Source organism: Anolis carolinensis, unplaced genomic scaffold, assembly GCF_035594765.1.
Source record: "Anolis carolinensis isolate JA03-04 unplaced genomic scaffold, rAnoCar3.1.pri scaffold_7, whole genome shotgun sequence".
NCBI lineage: Eukaryota > Metazoa > Chordata > Lepidosauria > Squamata > Dactyloidae > Anolis > Anolis carolinensis.
Genome location: NW_026943818.1, coordinates 2,164,605 through 2,181,561, shown reverse-complemented (window position 1 = coordinate 2,181,561; position 16,957 = coordinate 2,164,605). Strand labels below are relative to the sequence as shown.

Sequence of the window (16,957 nt, the reverse complement as noted above, 5' to 3'; positions counted from 1 at the left end):
TGAGGCCTAACTTTGCCTGTCCCCTGGGCTGAGTGGGTTGCTAGGAGACCAAGTGGGCAGAGCTTAGCCTTCTAACTGGCAGCAACTGGATAAAAACAATTATTCCTCTCCCTCTAATTAGGACTTTATTTTTCTTTTCTTTTGGTTTTATCAACCTAGAGGCATGGATGAGGGGTTGTGCTGTCAATTTTCGAGGTTGTGGGGTGTTTAGTTTTGTTGTTTTGTTGGTTGCCAGGATTCCATCACTCTTTTATATATATAGAAGATTACTGTATTTATGAATTTAGCACCAAAATATTACGTTATATTGAAAACATTGACTACAAAAATGGCTTGGATAATCCAGAGGCTTGGATAAGCGAGGCTTGGATAAGTGAGACTCTATTGTATCTGTGCAGAGTCCAGGGTGTGACAGGAGTCCTTTGTCAGTTGGAAGCGAGCGTTAATGTTTCAGTTAATCACCCTAATTAGCATTGGAAAGGTTTGTCTCTTGCCTGGGGGGCATCCTTTGTTCAGAGTCATTAGCCGTCCTTGGGGCTCCTCTGCCCTCAGAGTGTTGCTTCCCATCTACTGTTCTGATTTTTGAGTTTTTTAATACTGGTAGCCAGATTTTGTTCATTTTCATGGTTTCCTCCTTTCTGTTGAAGTTGTCCACATGCTTGTGGATTTCAATGGCTTACTTCTGGAACATGGCCACACAGCCCGAAAGGCATACAACAACCCTGTGATCCCGGCCATGAAAGCCTTCGACAACACAGTTTTAGGATATCCAAAATATGCCAAACATCAGCAGTGGGCATCTCATGTTATCCAAAAGGACAGAGGATTGAAACATTTTAGGAAGACAGGACAAGGATGCTCTGTCCTCCACCAATTGCCTCTATCTGCCTAATGCAAGAGCCTGTCGTGGATCTGTGTGAGTAAACATACAAATGGATTGTACAGGATACAAATAGCAATGGAAGACATATAGGTTTGGCACTGCAAGTATCCCGTTGATCCAGATGATGAGTCAAGGATGCCCCGAGGGCGTTTCAATCTTTGGACGAGAAGACCGTATCATGGGTTCCAGTTTAATGGCCAAGAACCGTTCTTGGTTCATACCGAATGCAGTCACATTCTTCCTGTGGGGAGCACGCAGTCTTCGCACATGATGGCAAACATTTCCCTGCTTTCCCATTCCCAAACCCCTCCATGTGTGAAACGGCCTCTGGCTAGTTTTCCATTCCTGCCTGATGAAAAGAATGCTCAGAGCGAGCGTGTGGCCTCTCTTCTTGCAACTTGAGCCTTACGTTTCCAGATGTTCCTGATTTCAAACCACATGGTTTTATAATAAAAGATTGCCCTGTTTTTGGAATGCCAAACTTCCATTCGGCAAAACGGACTGCTTGATATATCAGGCAGGATAGGCATCCTTTCCATTAGTATCTCTTCTTATCAGAGTCCCTTCTTTTTAGGAATCCCAGGAACACATTTGAGTCAAGAGCGCAGCAAGATTCCTCCACTGCCCCACTCCTTTCATTGCAAAGATTCTTGGGGCCATGATACTATATACCAGGGGTCCTCAAACTTTTTAAGCAGAGGGCCGGTCCACAGTCCTTCAGACTGTTGAGGGGCCGAAATATCATTTGAGAAAAAAAACCCGAACAAATTCCTATGCACACTGCACATGTCTTATTTGTAGTGCAAAACAACAACAACAATGAAAGAACAATACAATATTTAAAAATGAAAACAATTGTAACCAACATAAACCTATCAGGATTTTAATAGGAAGTGTGGGCCTGCTTCTGGCCAATGAGATAGTCAAGTTAAATAGGATTGTTGTTGTGTGCCTTCAAGTCATTTCAGACTTTGGGCAAGCCTAAGTCTAAAATTATTTATTTATTCATTTACTACAATTATTTATTACATGTATATCCCGCCCTTCTCACCCCGAAGGGGACTCAGAGCAGTGTATGTACATACAATATATTATATTATTAGCATAGCACAATATTAGCATTATATATTACTACTAGCTGTGCCCGGCCACGCGTTGCTGTGGCGAAGTCTGGTGGTATGGGAAATAAAGTATTGAGGAATTGGTGTTAGTTAAGGTAAAGGGTAAGGCTTTTCCCCTGGCATTAAGTCCATTATAAATGGGTTATATAGCTGTGTGGAAGGGCCTTGAGTCTACACTGCCATATAATCCAGTTCAAATCAGATAATCTGTATTTTGTAGGCAGTGTGGAAGAGGCCTAAGTGAGGCCTAACTCTGCCTGTCCCCTGGGCTGAGTGGGTTGCTAGGAGACCAAGTGGGCGGAGCTTAGCCTTCTAACTGGCAGCAATTGGATAAAAAAAATGATTCCTCTCCCTCTAATTAGGACTTGATTTTTCTTTTCTTTTTGTTGTATGAACGTAGAGGCATGGATGAGGGGTTGTGCTGCCAGGTTTAGTGTTTCTGGGATGTGTAGTTTTGTTGTTTTGTCCTAAGCCGAAATTTCATTACCCTTTTATATATATAGGTATTGAACTATACCACTATACTGTAATATTATATGTAATATATAACATATAATTAATATTATTACATGGTATTATTATTAGTATTATATTGTATAATATTATAATATTATTATCAATATTATATGTATATACAATATATTATATTATTAAAAATGATATAAAATATTATTTTATAAAACTGAGGGCGGGGGCCAGGTAAATGACCTTGGAGGGCCACATCCGGCCCTGGGCCTTAGTTTGGGGACCCCTGCTATATACAGTAGAGTCGCACTTATCCAACATAAACGGGCCGGCAGAATGTTGGATAAGCAAATACGTTGGATAATAAGGAGGGATTAAGGAAAAGCCTATTAAACATCAAATTAGGTTATGATTTTACAAATGAAGCACCAAAACATCATGTTATACAACAAATTTGACAGAGAAAGTAATTCATTACACATTAATGCTATGTAGTAATTACTGTATTTACGAATTTAGCACCATAATATCACGATGCATTGAAAACATTGACTACAAAAATGCGCTGATAATCCAGAACGTTGGATAAGCGAGTGTTGGATAAGTGAGACTCTACTGTATATATAAAAACACACATATTCATGAGGTTTTATATACAGTAGAGTCTCACTTATCCAACATAAACGGGCCGGCAGAATATTGGATAAGCGAATATGTTGGATAATAAGGAGGGAGTAAGGAAAAGCCTATTAAATATCAAGGGATAAAGGAAAAGCCTATTAAATATCATATTAGGCTATGATTTTACAAATTAAGCACCAAAACATCATGTTATACAACAAATTTGACAGAAAAAGTAGTTCAATACACAGTAATGCTATGTAGTAGTTACTGTATTTACAAATTTAGCACCAAAATAATACGATGTATTGAAAACATTGACTACAAAAATGCGTTGGATAATCCAGAACGTTGGATAAGCGAATATTAGATAAGTGAGACTCTACTGTATATAAATATTTTAATCGCCTGACATCACAGTTCTTGAATTTGAGGAAGTTACCTATCTTGGACAGTTGGAAAAGTTACTTTTGGAAGGGGAACAGTCGTGCTGACTGGGTGACTGCGAGCTGTTTTGAAAGGGAAAGCATGGCAGAAATCATCTTCTGAGCTAGAGTGAAGAACTCAAAAAAGGAAACAAAATGTAGAGTTCAAGTTGGCTGCTGCATCTGGATTCCAGAGGTGGCCTTTTTTCCCCGTTGCCTTTGCTGCAGTTGCTTAGAGGTGATGGGAGCGGCTGTGGTTGAGCAGCCTAAGCCTTTTTTAACCAGATCCAGCTGCAAGGATGGAGTCAGATATGTGTGTGTGTGTGTGTGTGTATGGGGGAAATAGCAATCCCCTTTTAATCCCTGGGCCAGAGCAGCCCTTGGGGTGAATACCAGCTCGAAATCTGCCTTGCTTTCTTTCCTTCTGGGAGGATGGCGAGAGCGAAAGGGAGGGAGGCCACGCTGCCTCATTAAAACAGCTACCTGCCAGCCACCATTCCTTAAATCAGTGCAGGGAGACCCAAGTGCTGAGGGAGCCAAAGAAAGGGGCCTTTGTTTCCGAGACGGGTGGAGGGGGAAGCAAGCGGGAATGTGTTTTTATTTCCTCCCCCTCCAGCTCCACTTTGGCATCATCAACCCCTATAGCACACACATGTGCTCACATACGCACACATCATTTTTCCTTAAGTTCTGGTACTTTTCATAGTCAGAGTAAGTGTTTTTTTTAATCTCAGAGTATGAAACCAAACTGTGGATGTGAGATATAAACACACACACATATGTATAGGTAAAGGTAAAGGTTTTCCCCTGACGTTAAGTCCAGTTGTGTCCGACTCTGTGGGTTGGTGCTCATCTCCATTTCTAAGCCGAAGAGCCGGCGTTGTCCGTAGACATCTCCTAAGTCATGTGGCTGGCATGACTGCATGGAGCGCCCAGATGGCGTAGTGGACTAAGTGACTTCAAGGTTGGGTTGCTGACCTGAAAGGTGCCAGGTTCGAATCCCACCCGGGGAGAGCGCAGATGAGCTCCCTCTTTCAGCTCCAGCTCCATGCGGGGACATGAGAGAAGCCTCCCACAAGGATGGTAAAAACATCAAAACATCCGGGCGTTCCCTGGGCAACGTCCTTGCAGACAGCCAATTCTCTCACTCCAGAAGTGACTCAAGTTGCTCCTGACACGGAAAAAAAAAAACCTTCCCGCCGGAGTGGTACCTATTGATCTACTCACATTTGCATGTTGGCAGAAGCTGGAGCTAACAATGGGCGCTCACTGCGCTCCTGGGATTCGAACCTGCGACCTTTTGGTCTGCAGTTCAGCAGTTCAGCGCTTTAATTCATTGCTCCACCGGAGGCTCCACACATATGTGTATATATATATATATGTGTGTGTGTGTGTGTATATATGTGCACGCACATACTAGTTTGGGTACCCAGCGATGCTCGGGCTATTTGAAAAAGGCAGATACAGTAGAGTTTCACTTATCCAAGCCTCGCTTATCCAAGCTTCTGGATAATCCAAGCTATTTTTGTAGTCAATGTTTTCAATATATCGTGATATTTTGGTGCTAAATTCGTAAATACAGTAATTACTACATAGCATTACTGCATATTGAACTACTTTTTCTGTCAAATTTGTTGTATAGCGTGATGTTTTGGTGCTTAATTTGTAAAATCATAACCTAAGTTGATGTGAATAGGCTTTTCCTTAATCCCTTCTTATTATCCAAGATATTCGCTTATCCAACGTTCTGCCGGCCCGTTTATGTTGGATAAGTGAGACTCTACTGTAGTTGTACTTGTTCTTCTTTTCTTTCTCTGTCTTTTTGATACGACTTTGAATGGTTTAAAAACTGTTTTTGTTCGGTAGTTGTTTGAACTGACATTGTTCCTGTGTATTTTTCACTGCTCTTGTTTTCTTAATCATGTTGTTAGCTGCGTTGGGTCCCCGTAGTGGGAGGAATGGAGGTTGTGAAGGAGGTATCCTGCATACAAAAACACGGGCAACCTTTCCTGAGGGTCATCCAAAAAAAGACAGGGAGGGATAACAAGAACGAATGGCTTAGCACAGATTGGTGGAGGCTCCTTCCTTGGAGGCTTTTAAGCAGAGGCTGGATGGCCATCTGTCGGGGGTGCTTTGAATGCGATCTCCTGCTTCTTAGCAGGGGGTTGGACTGGATGGCCCATGAGGTCTCTTCCAACTCTACTATTCTATGATTCAGACTTAAACCCACCAGTGACCACTGCAGGTGATTGTGAGGGTTGTTTCCTGCAAATAAGAATAAAAATAGATTCATCCTACATGGCATCTTTATGTAGAATGGAAAGGCGTTGGAAGGCCGAAGTTTGCCCAGACCTGTGTTAGAGGATCCTTCTTATCCTTTGCTGAACTTTGTTAAACGTTTGAAATGTCGAAGGAGCAGTCTGGCCACGAAGCAGGCCACGGCATCTCTGCTCTGGCGCTTCCTTCCTTCCCGCTCTGTTCCAGGGGAGCCGTTGGTGGGAACATCTGGGCCCCATTAGCAGAAAAATACCAGCCTTTTCCCGCAAAAGCTTGCTGCCTTGTGTCCCTTCCCCCTTCCTCCCCACGAAAGCAAAGAAAGGGCTGGAATGCGACGACGGGCCAAAGTCATAGCAGATGGGGGATTTTGCCTGCCGCTCCGGCAGAGGCTGAGAGTGTTGTAATGGGGAAACAGATGAGGTGCAAGTGCCAAAGCGGGGGCGGGAAGCGGACTCCTTGCTCTGCCTCGTGTCCAAGAGCCCTTCTTATTTTTGGATTCACTTTCTGTTTTCTTTTCCTCCGTCAGCCTCCCCCGTGGGCTGGATCCCTGATCTGTCAGGCAGCCACCATGGACTAGATCTCTTGGGAGAGAGAGGCTGCTGTGCTTGCGTTTATTTCTGGACCAAACATGTGTCCTTCAAGTGCCTCTAGTGCAGCACTTTGGGCAGTGGTTTGACCAAGTAGTGAAGTTGGGAAAGTAATGTTTGGATACCCCATCCCTGCTCAAAAGAGGCTTTGAGATAATGGCTAATTGTGAACTTATAGTAACACTAGATGTGCCCGGCCACACGTTGCTGTGGCGAAGTCTGGTGGTATGGGAAATAAAGTAGTGAGGTATTGGTGATAGTTAAGGTAAAGGGTAAAAGTTTTCCCCTGACAGAGCTTAGCCTTCTAACTGGCAGCAATTGGATAAAAACAATTATTCCTCTCCCTCTAATTAATAATAATAATAATAATAATAATAATAATAATAATAATAATCTTTATTTATACCCCGCCACCATCTCCCCAACGGGGACTCGGGGCGGCTTACATGGGGCCATGCCCAGAACAATACAATATAACAAAATATAATAGAACAACAAATCATAGAACATTAGACAACACAATAAAAGAAAATATACATTACATTAAACAAGATCAAAAGAACAATAAAACCATGGGCGGGCCACATGAACACTAGATTAAAACTCGAGGTGAGAAAGGAAGTAGGAGTAAAGTAGGAGTAAAAAATTAGGACTTTATTTTTCTTTTCTTTTTGTTGTATGAACATAGAGGCATGGATGAGGGGTTGTGCTGCCAAGTTTAGTGTTTCTGGGATGTGTAGTTTTGTTGTTTTGTCCTAAGCCGAAATTTCATTACCCTTTTATATATATACTAGCTGTGCCCAGCCACGCGTTGCTGTGGCGAAGTCTGGTGGTATGGTAAATAAAGTATTGAGGAATTGGTGGTAGTTAAGGTAAAGGGTAAAGGTTTTCTCCTGACATTAAGTCCATTATAAATGGGTTATATAGCTGTGTGGAAGGGCCTTGAGTCTACACTGCCATATAATCCAATTAAAATCAGATAATCTGTATTTTATAGGCAGTGTGGAAGAGGCCTGAGGCCTAACTCTGCCTGTCCCCTGGGCTGAGTGGGTTGCTAGGAGACCAAGTGGGCGGAGCTTAGCCTTCTAACTGGCAGCAATTGGATAAAAACAATTCTTCCTCTCCCTCTAATTAGGACTTGATTTTTCATTTCTTTTTGCTGTATGAACGTAGAGGCATGGATGAGGGGTTGTGCTTCCAAGTTTAGTGTTTCTGGGATGTGTAGTTTTGTTGTTTTGTCCTAGGCCGAAATTTCATTGCCCTTTTATATATATATAGATAATTCACAATTGTGAACTTATACTAACTAGATGGAGCCTCCGGTGGCTCAGTGTGTTAAAGCGCTGAGCTGCTGAACTTGCAGACTGAAAGGTCCCAGGTTCAAACCCGGGGAGCGGAGTGAGCACTCGCTGTTAGCTCCAGCTTCTTCCAACCTAGTACAGTAGAGTCTCACTTATCCAAGCCTCGCTTACCCAAGCGTTTGGATAATCCAAGCTATTTTTGTAGTCAATGTTTTCAATATATCGTGATATTTTGGTGCTAAATTCGTAAATACAGTAATTACAACATAACATTACTGTGTATTGAACTACTTTTTCTGTCAAATTTGTTGTATAACATGAAGTTTTAGTGCTTAATTTGTAAAATCATAACCTAATTTGATCTTTAATAGGCTTTTCCTTAATCCCTCCTTATTATTCAAGATATTCGCTTATCCAAGCTTCTGCCAGCCGGTTTAGCTTGGATAAGTGAAACTCTACTGTAGTTTGAAAACATGCCAATGTGAGTAGATCAATAGGTACCACTCCGGTGGGAAGCTAACGGCATTCCATGCAGTCATGCCAATGGCCACATGACCTTGGAGGTGTCTACGGACAACGCTGGCTCTTTGGCTTAGAAATAGAGATGAGCACCAACCCCCAGAGTCGGACACGCCTGGACTTGACGTCTGGGGAAACCTTTACCTTTACTTACTAACTAGATAGATAGATAGACAGATTCCTAGTGTTGGGAGGGATCCCCAACTGAATTGCTTTAACTATTTATTTAACACCGGCTATTGAGATATTAATTTGGATGAGCTTTGGTTAGGGTCTGATAGGATTGCCAAGGATGCTTATTAAAAACCAGAGAGCCAAAGTGTCCTGTGTCTGCAGCAGTGGTCTCAACCTGTGGGTCCCCAGGTATTTTGGCCTACAACTGTGATTTTATTTTATGCCTTTGAATTTTATTTGTCTGTTTTTTGTATTTGATACCACTGTATGCTTGTTTTATATCTGTGAGCCGCCCCGAGTCCCTCTGGGGAGATGGTGGCAGGGTATAAAAATAAAATTATTATATTATTACTATAACTCCCAGAAATCCCGGCCAGTTTACCATCTGTCAGGATTTCTGGAGTTGAAGGCCAAAACATCTGGAGACCCACAGGCTGAGAACCACTGGTCTGCGGCATTCCCAATATGCTGGATTGCCCCACATCCCAGGCAACACAGGCCTGGGATGGGAATTGAATTGCAAAACAATAGGGAAGAGGCCATGATGTGGAAAAGTATTATAGCTAGGTATTTTCATACAAGTGGTTGAAGGATCCACTGCTATTTCCATTTGTCCAGTGGGTTTGTTCCCACTTAAGCGGCTGAGGGGGAAAAGGAAGGGGCCTGAGGCTGTTAGGAATGGTGGGAGTTGAAGTCCAAAACACCTGGAGGGAGGGCCAATGTTTGTCCATGCCTGGTCTAGAAGGAAGGCTATGGAATCATTGCACCCATTCATTGGCATTACCATTGCATTAACAGACTGGGGTGCCTTTGGTTTCCAGCATCTGGTAGTCAGGTTATCTCCGTATATACACCCAATTATTTTTAAAAGCTCATAATAATCATAGAATCATAGAGCTGGAATAATTACATTTCGGTATACTGCCCCAATTTGAACACTTAGCACACTCCTAAAGTGTGTCGCACTGAGAAGAGTTTCTGTAACGCTTTACTTTTGGAAATATACTCAGAAGTCTGATTGAGTTCACCATGGCTTATTCCTAAGAAAGTAAGCTTAGGACTTGTGTGTCTTATTCTCACTTAACCTAGGCATATGTCTCATTGAATTGCATGAGGCTTCCTTTGAAGCAAGCACATTTAAATGCGAGGATTAGAAGTCCTCACTTTCCCATGTTAACCTTTTTTAACCAATGCACAGAGAAAGTGAACGAATCCTTAAGTGTTTGAAGGTATTACCGACCCAGGGGTGAGTGACAAAAGGAACGTACATATTTTCATTGCTTTTGCACAACTGCCTCATTCACTGCAGAGCTATTTAATGGCTCGGATTTCTTAACCTATGGCCCATATCTGCACTGGAGCGGCATGTGTCTGTGGCTTGGCCTCTGTCATTGAAGCCATCAGGAGGCATATATTCGTGGACGAATTTGTTTATCATGACCATCTTCTTAGGCTTAATTTCTTAAAGCCAGGCTCCTACGCAAGCCCACCCTCTTTGGGAGATCTTCCTTCTGCTAGAGGTCTAAGTGTTGAGTTTGGCTGCCCAATGACAGTGCTGGGAATATGGCCCAAGGCATGCCTTTATTATTATTTGGACATTCAGTCTTGGCATTGGCTCTATGAACCATTCTGGGACTAAAAGTCACTGACCCTGACTTTGGAATAGATTTAGAAACATGGAATATATGTTATTTTGTACTCCCAGTTTGGTCTTCTTTCTGGACAGCTTTCGGGTGACAAAATTGAGGCGCAATGAGCATTGGCTGATTTCTTTTAGAATTTGCTACCCGTCTTCATAACAGCCTCACCGTTTTCCAATATTAGAAGAAGCCTGGATGCATGAAGAAAGATATCACAAATGGAAGAACTGACAGCTGGCTTGTTTATTGCCACTTTGAAACCGCTCTGCCTGGAAGTGTGCTATTCCGCTTCCAAGCCAGTTTGAAAGAACGCTCCGTTCATCGCTCTGTCTGCAGTCCTTTTGTTGACAAAACTTAATATGATATCAGGACAGAACTAACTATAAGGAAGACAATTTCATGGCAGAACAGAATTTAATAGCAACCTTTCCTCCCGCCACTGCCTTTTGAACTTTGTCTTGAAACCCATCCTAAAAAATAGAGGAAAATTAAAAAACGGCACGACTCCATAGTGACTCATTGCATCCTGGGCTTTGTTACAGATCAACAACCCCTTGGACCATTCACAAAACTTCCATCTACTCCAGGAATCTAGTGATGGAGCTGAAGCTTACAAAAGCTCATCTTTGATTGATAGTTAATCTCTACCATTCCAAGCAAGATGATGTTTCCTGTCACAAAACCCATCTATATTTTAATAGCTGTTACTTGAGATTGGCATTTGTCCAGTTTTCTTACATCTCCGCTTCCTTCATCCAATTTTCTTACAGATTTTCTATTGTCAGCATTCACTTTCCTCACTTTTGCTCTGTTTCCCCTTTCACTCACCTGTTGTTCCTTTTCACCCTGTATTTAATTAAGAAGCTCAGAATAATATTTAGGAACTTTCGTTAATTAAGAAACTCAGAATAATATTTAAGAACTTTCATGGATTAAGAAACTCAGAATAATATTTAGGAACTTTCATTAATTAAGAAGCTCAGAATAATATTTAAGAACTTTCATTAATTAAGAAGCTCAGAATAATATTTAGGAACTTTCATTAATTAAGAAGGTCAGAATAATATTTAAGAACTTTCATTAATTAAGAAGGTCAGGATAATATTTAGGAACTTTCATTAATTAAGAAGTTCAAAATAATGTTTAAGAACTTTCATTATTTAAGAAGCTCAGAATAATATTTAGGAACTTTAATTAAGAAGCTCAAAATAATATTTAGGAACTTTCATTAATTAAGAAGCTTTCATTAATGAAGAACCCACTACCCTCTTTAGGAGCCAGCCCAGGTTTTTATCAAAGTGTGTTTATTGTTTATTGGTATATGTGATTTTATTTGTTTATGATTTGTTTTTTATTGCTGAGTTTTATATTGTTTGTTGCCTGGGCTTGGCCCCATGTAAGCCGCCCCGAGTCCCCTTGGGGAGATAGGGCGGGGTATAAAAATAAAATTATTATTATTATTATTATTATTATTATTATTATTATTATTAGCTCAGAATAATATTTAAGAACTTTCATTAATTAAGAAGCTCAAAATAATATTTAGGAACTTTCATTAAGAAGCTCAAAATAATATTTAAGAACTTTCATTAATTAAGAAGCTCAAAATAATATTTAAGAACTTTCATTAATTAAGAAGCTCAGAATAATATTTAGGAATTTTCATTAATTAAGAAGCTCAAAATAATATTTAAGAACTTTCATTAAGAAATTCAGAATAATATTTAGGAACTTTCATTAATTAAGAAGCTCAGAATAATTAAGAAGCTCAGAATAATATTTAAGAACTTTCATTAATTAAGATCAGAATAATATTTAAGAATTTTCATGAATTAAGAAGCTCCGAATAATATTTAAGAACTTTTATTAATTAAGAAGCTCAGAATAATATTTAGGAACTTTCATTAATTAAGAAGCTCAAAATAATATTTAAGAACTTTCATTACAGTGGAGTCTCACTTATCCAAGCCTCGCTTATCCAAGCCTCTGGATAATCCAAGCCATTTTTGTAGTCAATGTTTTCAATATATCGTGATATTTTGGTGCTAAATTCGTAAATACAGTAATTACAACATAACATTACTGCGTATTGAACTACTTTTTCTGTCAAATTTGTTGTGTAACATGATGTTTTGGTGCTTAATTTGTAAAATCATAACTTAATTTGATGTTTAATAGGCTTTTCCTTAATCCCTCCTTATTATCCAAGATATTTGCTTATCCAAGGTTCTGCCGGCCCGTTTAGCTTGGATAAGTGAGACTCGACTGTAATTAAGAAGCTCAGGATAATATTTAAGAACTTTCGAAAGCTCCCAATCGGCAAGCCTTTTGACACATATGTAAAACAACAAAGGTTTCCAAAATCAACATTGCCCTTCTTGCCATGTCACTGCTCCTTGGGAGCCAGGATGTATTGCAAAGAGAAGTCAGCAGGCAATGGACCCGGCTTTGCAAATGCCAGAATCATGCAAATCACTCCTCAGATTGACATCCGTGCTGCACAACTGATAGAGAACATAACAAGACAGAGAGAGAGAGCGGAGACAGAAGAAAGCGGAAGGCAATGTGAGCATTCAAAGGTTAGAAAGGGGAAGGAGATGGGTGTGGAGGAGAGGTGAGGTGAGCGTGGTGCCTTGTCCGTCACTGTGCAAGCGTCCTATCTCTGCGCAGTGCCAACTGTGTATGCGGTATATCCCAGCACAGCCTAACCAATGTGCAGACTACTGTACAATCTCGTAGTCCTGAACAGGTAGTCCGAACACTGGGCAGACGGAGTGGAGGCTCTGTGTCGACCAAATCCAGTGAGCGAGTCCTTGCCTCTCGTCTCGGCTGGCCATTCGTTCATTCGCAGGATGAGGGAGAGAGGCAGGGAGGGAGAGAGAACGAGCAAGGGACAGCAACAGAAAGAAGGAGCCCGCAAGCAGTGGTCAAGCCGAGTCCCGTTGGAAGAAGCCTCTTACTTCATCCGCCTCCCGCATCCCCAGTGGACCATCCAGCGTTCTTCTCCAGTGTCGGGATCCTCTTGTTTTCCTTCACTCCGGGTTCCTTAGTGGAGAAGAAGATAAATAACATTAACAGAGTGAATCAGTACCACCACGTTGGAAGAGGTGCCAAAGCGGAATAGGTTCCTTGGTAGAGATAGACAACCGCTTGGGCCCAAAGCCATCCACGCAAGGGAGGTTGGAGTGGATCTTTTCCTCTCTCCATTCGTGGTTGCTCCTTCCCGAGTATTCCACTCCGCTTGGCATCCATTGGGTCGATGGAGCCTGGCACTCGTTGTGGAGCCCGCCACAAGGGTCTTGTGCCCCACGTTGGCCACTTGCCTTTGCCGTTCGCCTCTGGCTACCACCATCCTGGTCGGACTCCCCCTCCTTTGTGGCTTCCCCACCCCACCCCACCCAGCATCTGGCACTCCTCCGTGGCCCTCCCTTTCTCCTTCCTTCCATCCATCCCTCCCTCTTCTTTCCCACTTCTGCCTCAATTGACGTGGCAGTGCAAAACTAACTAGACTTGAAGGAGGAGCCTGCCAGCTGCTGAGAAGGTCAAGGTTCGACAGGAACTGAGCTGTCTGGTGGATAAGGTTGCATTGGGTGGGTGGGGGGACGGGGGACGGGGGGCGCGACGAAGGCTCCCTACCTTGGATGGAAAACCGAGGAATGTCCCTCTTTTTCCCCCCCTGGTGCGCGCGCATGGCTCCTGTGTAGCGATTCCAGATGTTCCCTGGGCCATGTGTTCTGTTTCCTCTCTGGTGCCGCAGGGATAAAGAGGGCTTTATGTCCAATATGCAAAACCACACCGAGAAGGGGAGCAGAAAAGGGGAGGTTCGGAAACCTCTGCTTAGCCAAAGTTCAACAAAAACAAGAGGAGCCCGTTGCGTCCTATTGCCTTTCAGAGTTCTATTTTCTTCATAGTTCGGGACTTCTGGTCCAGATGTGTGCATGGAATGGGTGGGGTGCAATGCAACTAGCATATTGAAACGCACAACGTCATCTGTTTGGCAGAAGTGAGCAGTGAAGACCTTGCTGTGTCTGATTCAGATGGGTTGGACTTATGGTCTTATCATCTCCCGCCTGCTTGGCCATTGGGGAAAGCTCTGAGCCATCCCACCTAAGCCATCTCTTTATAATACCCAACGACATTTTTTTACTCTTGAAAGGTAGAGAAGGAAACGGTGGTTGCAGGCCTGTAGCCAAAAAAACAATGGGGAGGCATTGAAACTTTTTTTCCGAGATGACTTTTGAGCCCAGTGTCTTCTAACCTGGCACAAGATCTCAACAAGGCCCTGAAATGACCACCATTGTGCACAGGTAATGGGTCCTGAATCATTGATCTCTCTTTATGTCAGTTCTTGTCGGCCACAAAGGACCATGGTTTCATGTGTTGTCGAAAGCTTTCCTTACTTAGTTTCTCCATACCTCACAAACCTCTGAGGATGCCTGCCATAGATGTGGGCGAAACGTCAGGAGAGAATACTTCTGGAGCATGGCCACACAGCCTGAAAGACATACAACAACCGTGTGACCATTGTTTCCACAACTGGCAAAAGTTTCTTTCTGTTTTCTTCTTATTTCCTTTCTCATCAAGATATTTTTCATTGAATTAGCAAGAAGTTTTCAGCCAAGCACAAGTTGCTCTGATGGTACTTTGTTTTTTGGTGTTAATTGAAAACTTCTGTTGCATCTTCCCATTTCACAAATGGTTCAACAACCCATGCACCAAGCTTCTGGTGAGCACCTTGACCCCCACCTTCTCCTCCAAACACCACACCATACTTGCAGAGCGCACCTTGTACATGAAATGTACAAGGCCAACCAGGGGGATCCATGGAACAAGGTAAAGGCAAAGGTTTCCCCTGATGTTAAGTCTAGTCATGTCTGACTATGGGATGCTCATCTCCATTTCTAAGCCCAAGAGCCAGCGTTGTCCGTAGACACCTCCAAGGTCATGTGGCCACTGGCATGACTGCATGGAGCGCCGTTACCTTCCCGCTGGAGTGGTACCTATTGATCTACTCACATGTTTTCAAACTGCTAGGTTGGCAGGAGCTGGGGCTAACAGCGGGCGCTCAAGCTGCTCCTGGGATTTGAACCTGGGACCTTTCGGTCTGCAAGTTCAGCAGCTCAGCACTTTAACACACTTCGCCACCGGTGCTCCACGGAACTATTTGGGTTGAAGTCTCAGACGCCTCTTCTTATGCACAGGAAATACATATCCTGGATTTTGCTCTAATTGAGCTTTCACTTGGTCATCAGAAGCTGTTTTGTTCATCTCAAGTCCAAGGTCTAACAACATCCCAGCTTCTTCTCTTTACTCCTGTTCCATGGTTTCTTTGGCAGGGCTTGGATTAGACAAACCAGTGGGAGACATCCCAGTTTCCTCAGTTTCCACCTGGAATGCAGGTCAAATTCCACCCCAACCCAACGCCTTAGGCATTTATTTACAGTATTTATATTCCGCCCTTCTTTCTCACCCTGAAGGGGACTCAGGGCGGATTACAATGAACACATATATGGCAAACATTCAATGCCAACAGACAAACAACATACATTAGACAGACTCAGAGGCATTTTTAACATTTTTCCAGCTTCACGATTCCGGCCACAGGGGGAGCTGTTGCTTCACCGTCCAGTAGTGGCTGTACTTCCTCATTCCTTTCCTCGTGTTTTGCTGGCAGTTTTATGGTGTTGTAAATTAGCCTCCCGCATAAAGCGTCCCTAAATTTCCCTAATTGACAGGTGCAACTGTCTTTCGGGGCTGCATAGGTCAACAGCAAGCCGGGGCTATTAATGGTCGGAGGCTTAACCCGACCCGGGCTTCAAACTGATGACCTCTCGGTCAGTAGTGATTTATAGCAGCTGGTTACTAGCCAGCTGCGCCACAGCCCGGCCCCCAATATGCTGGATTGCACCTCATCCCAGGCAACACAACTGCCTGCGATGGGGATTGAATTGCAAAACAATAGGGAAGAGGACCATGATGTGGAAAAGTATTAGTATTTTCATACAAGTGGTTGAAGGATCCACTGCTATGTCCATTTGTCCAGTGGGTTTGTTCCAGCTGAAGTGGCTGAGTGGGAAAAGGAAGGGGCCTGAGGCTGTTAGGAATTGTGGGAGTTGAAGGGCCAAAATTTGTCCATGCCTGGTCTAGAAGGAAGGCTATGGAATCATTGCACATTACCATTTCATTGGCAGAGCTATGCATTAACAGACTGGGGTGCCCTTGGTTTCCAGCATCTGGTAGTCAGGTTATCTCTGTATATACACCCAATTATTTTTTAAAAGCTCATTTGAGGACCCACAGGTTGAGAACCCCTGATGTAGGCCAACTGGGTCGCTTTCACTGTGTCAGCTACTGCTGCTATTGCAATGTAAATTGGCAGAAAGGTAGGCAATGACAGTGTGGTTGAGAAAGTGCTTGTAGTTCTAATGTTTGCTTCTCATAGACTTGACAGCGGGATTTGGTTAAGCAGTTACAATTCGAGGGGTTTTTTTGGGCCTGAAACGTTTTGAGGGTGGTTTGAACCCCTCAACGGCCCCCTTGCCTCTGTGCCGCAGATCGTAACAACCAAGCTTTCCCGCTCCATGTTCTCCTTGAGCGTTGGACTAACAGAGGCATGGCCAAGAATGAGCGAGGGGTGCGCAGGCGTCCTTTGGGTCCAGACAGCCTTCCCCTGCCTTCCTGAGGCCGCTGCCCCCCCCCCCCCAGCTCCCCGTCTCTCCGCCCGCCCGCCCGCCCGTCCTGCTCCTTGGCCTGGGCTGTGGCTGCTGCCAGGGGGACCTTTCAGCCGCTGCCGCACACTTTGCCGGCCTTGATTGCTACCACATGGGCCGGGGGCTGGCAGCCAGCACTTTGAAGGCTTCGGCCCTCAGCAGCTCGTTACACATTTTCCTGTCTCTGCCTTCAGGAAATGAAGTCAGAGCCTTGATATAAAACAGGCTGGGCTG

The 16,957-nt window shown here is 43.3% G+C and overlaps 1 protein-coding gene and 1 non-coding gene across 13 annotated transcripts in view; one reads left to right on the top strand and one right to left on the bottom strand.

Annotated features, from left to right (window-relative positions):
• Positions 1–16,957, top strand: part of dnm1 (dynamin 1) — a 134,956-nt gene that overhangs the window by 65,916 nt on the left and 52,083 nt on the right. The window lies entirely within an intron of this gene.
• Positions 12,697–12,794, bottom strand: mir199b (microRNA mir-199b). Its single transcript, NR_129902.1, has one exon. It is a non-coding gene; the product is annotated as a microRNA mir-199b (primary transcript).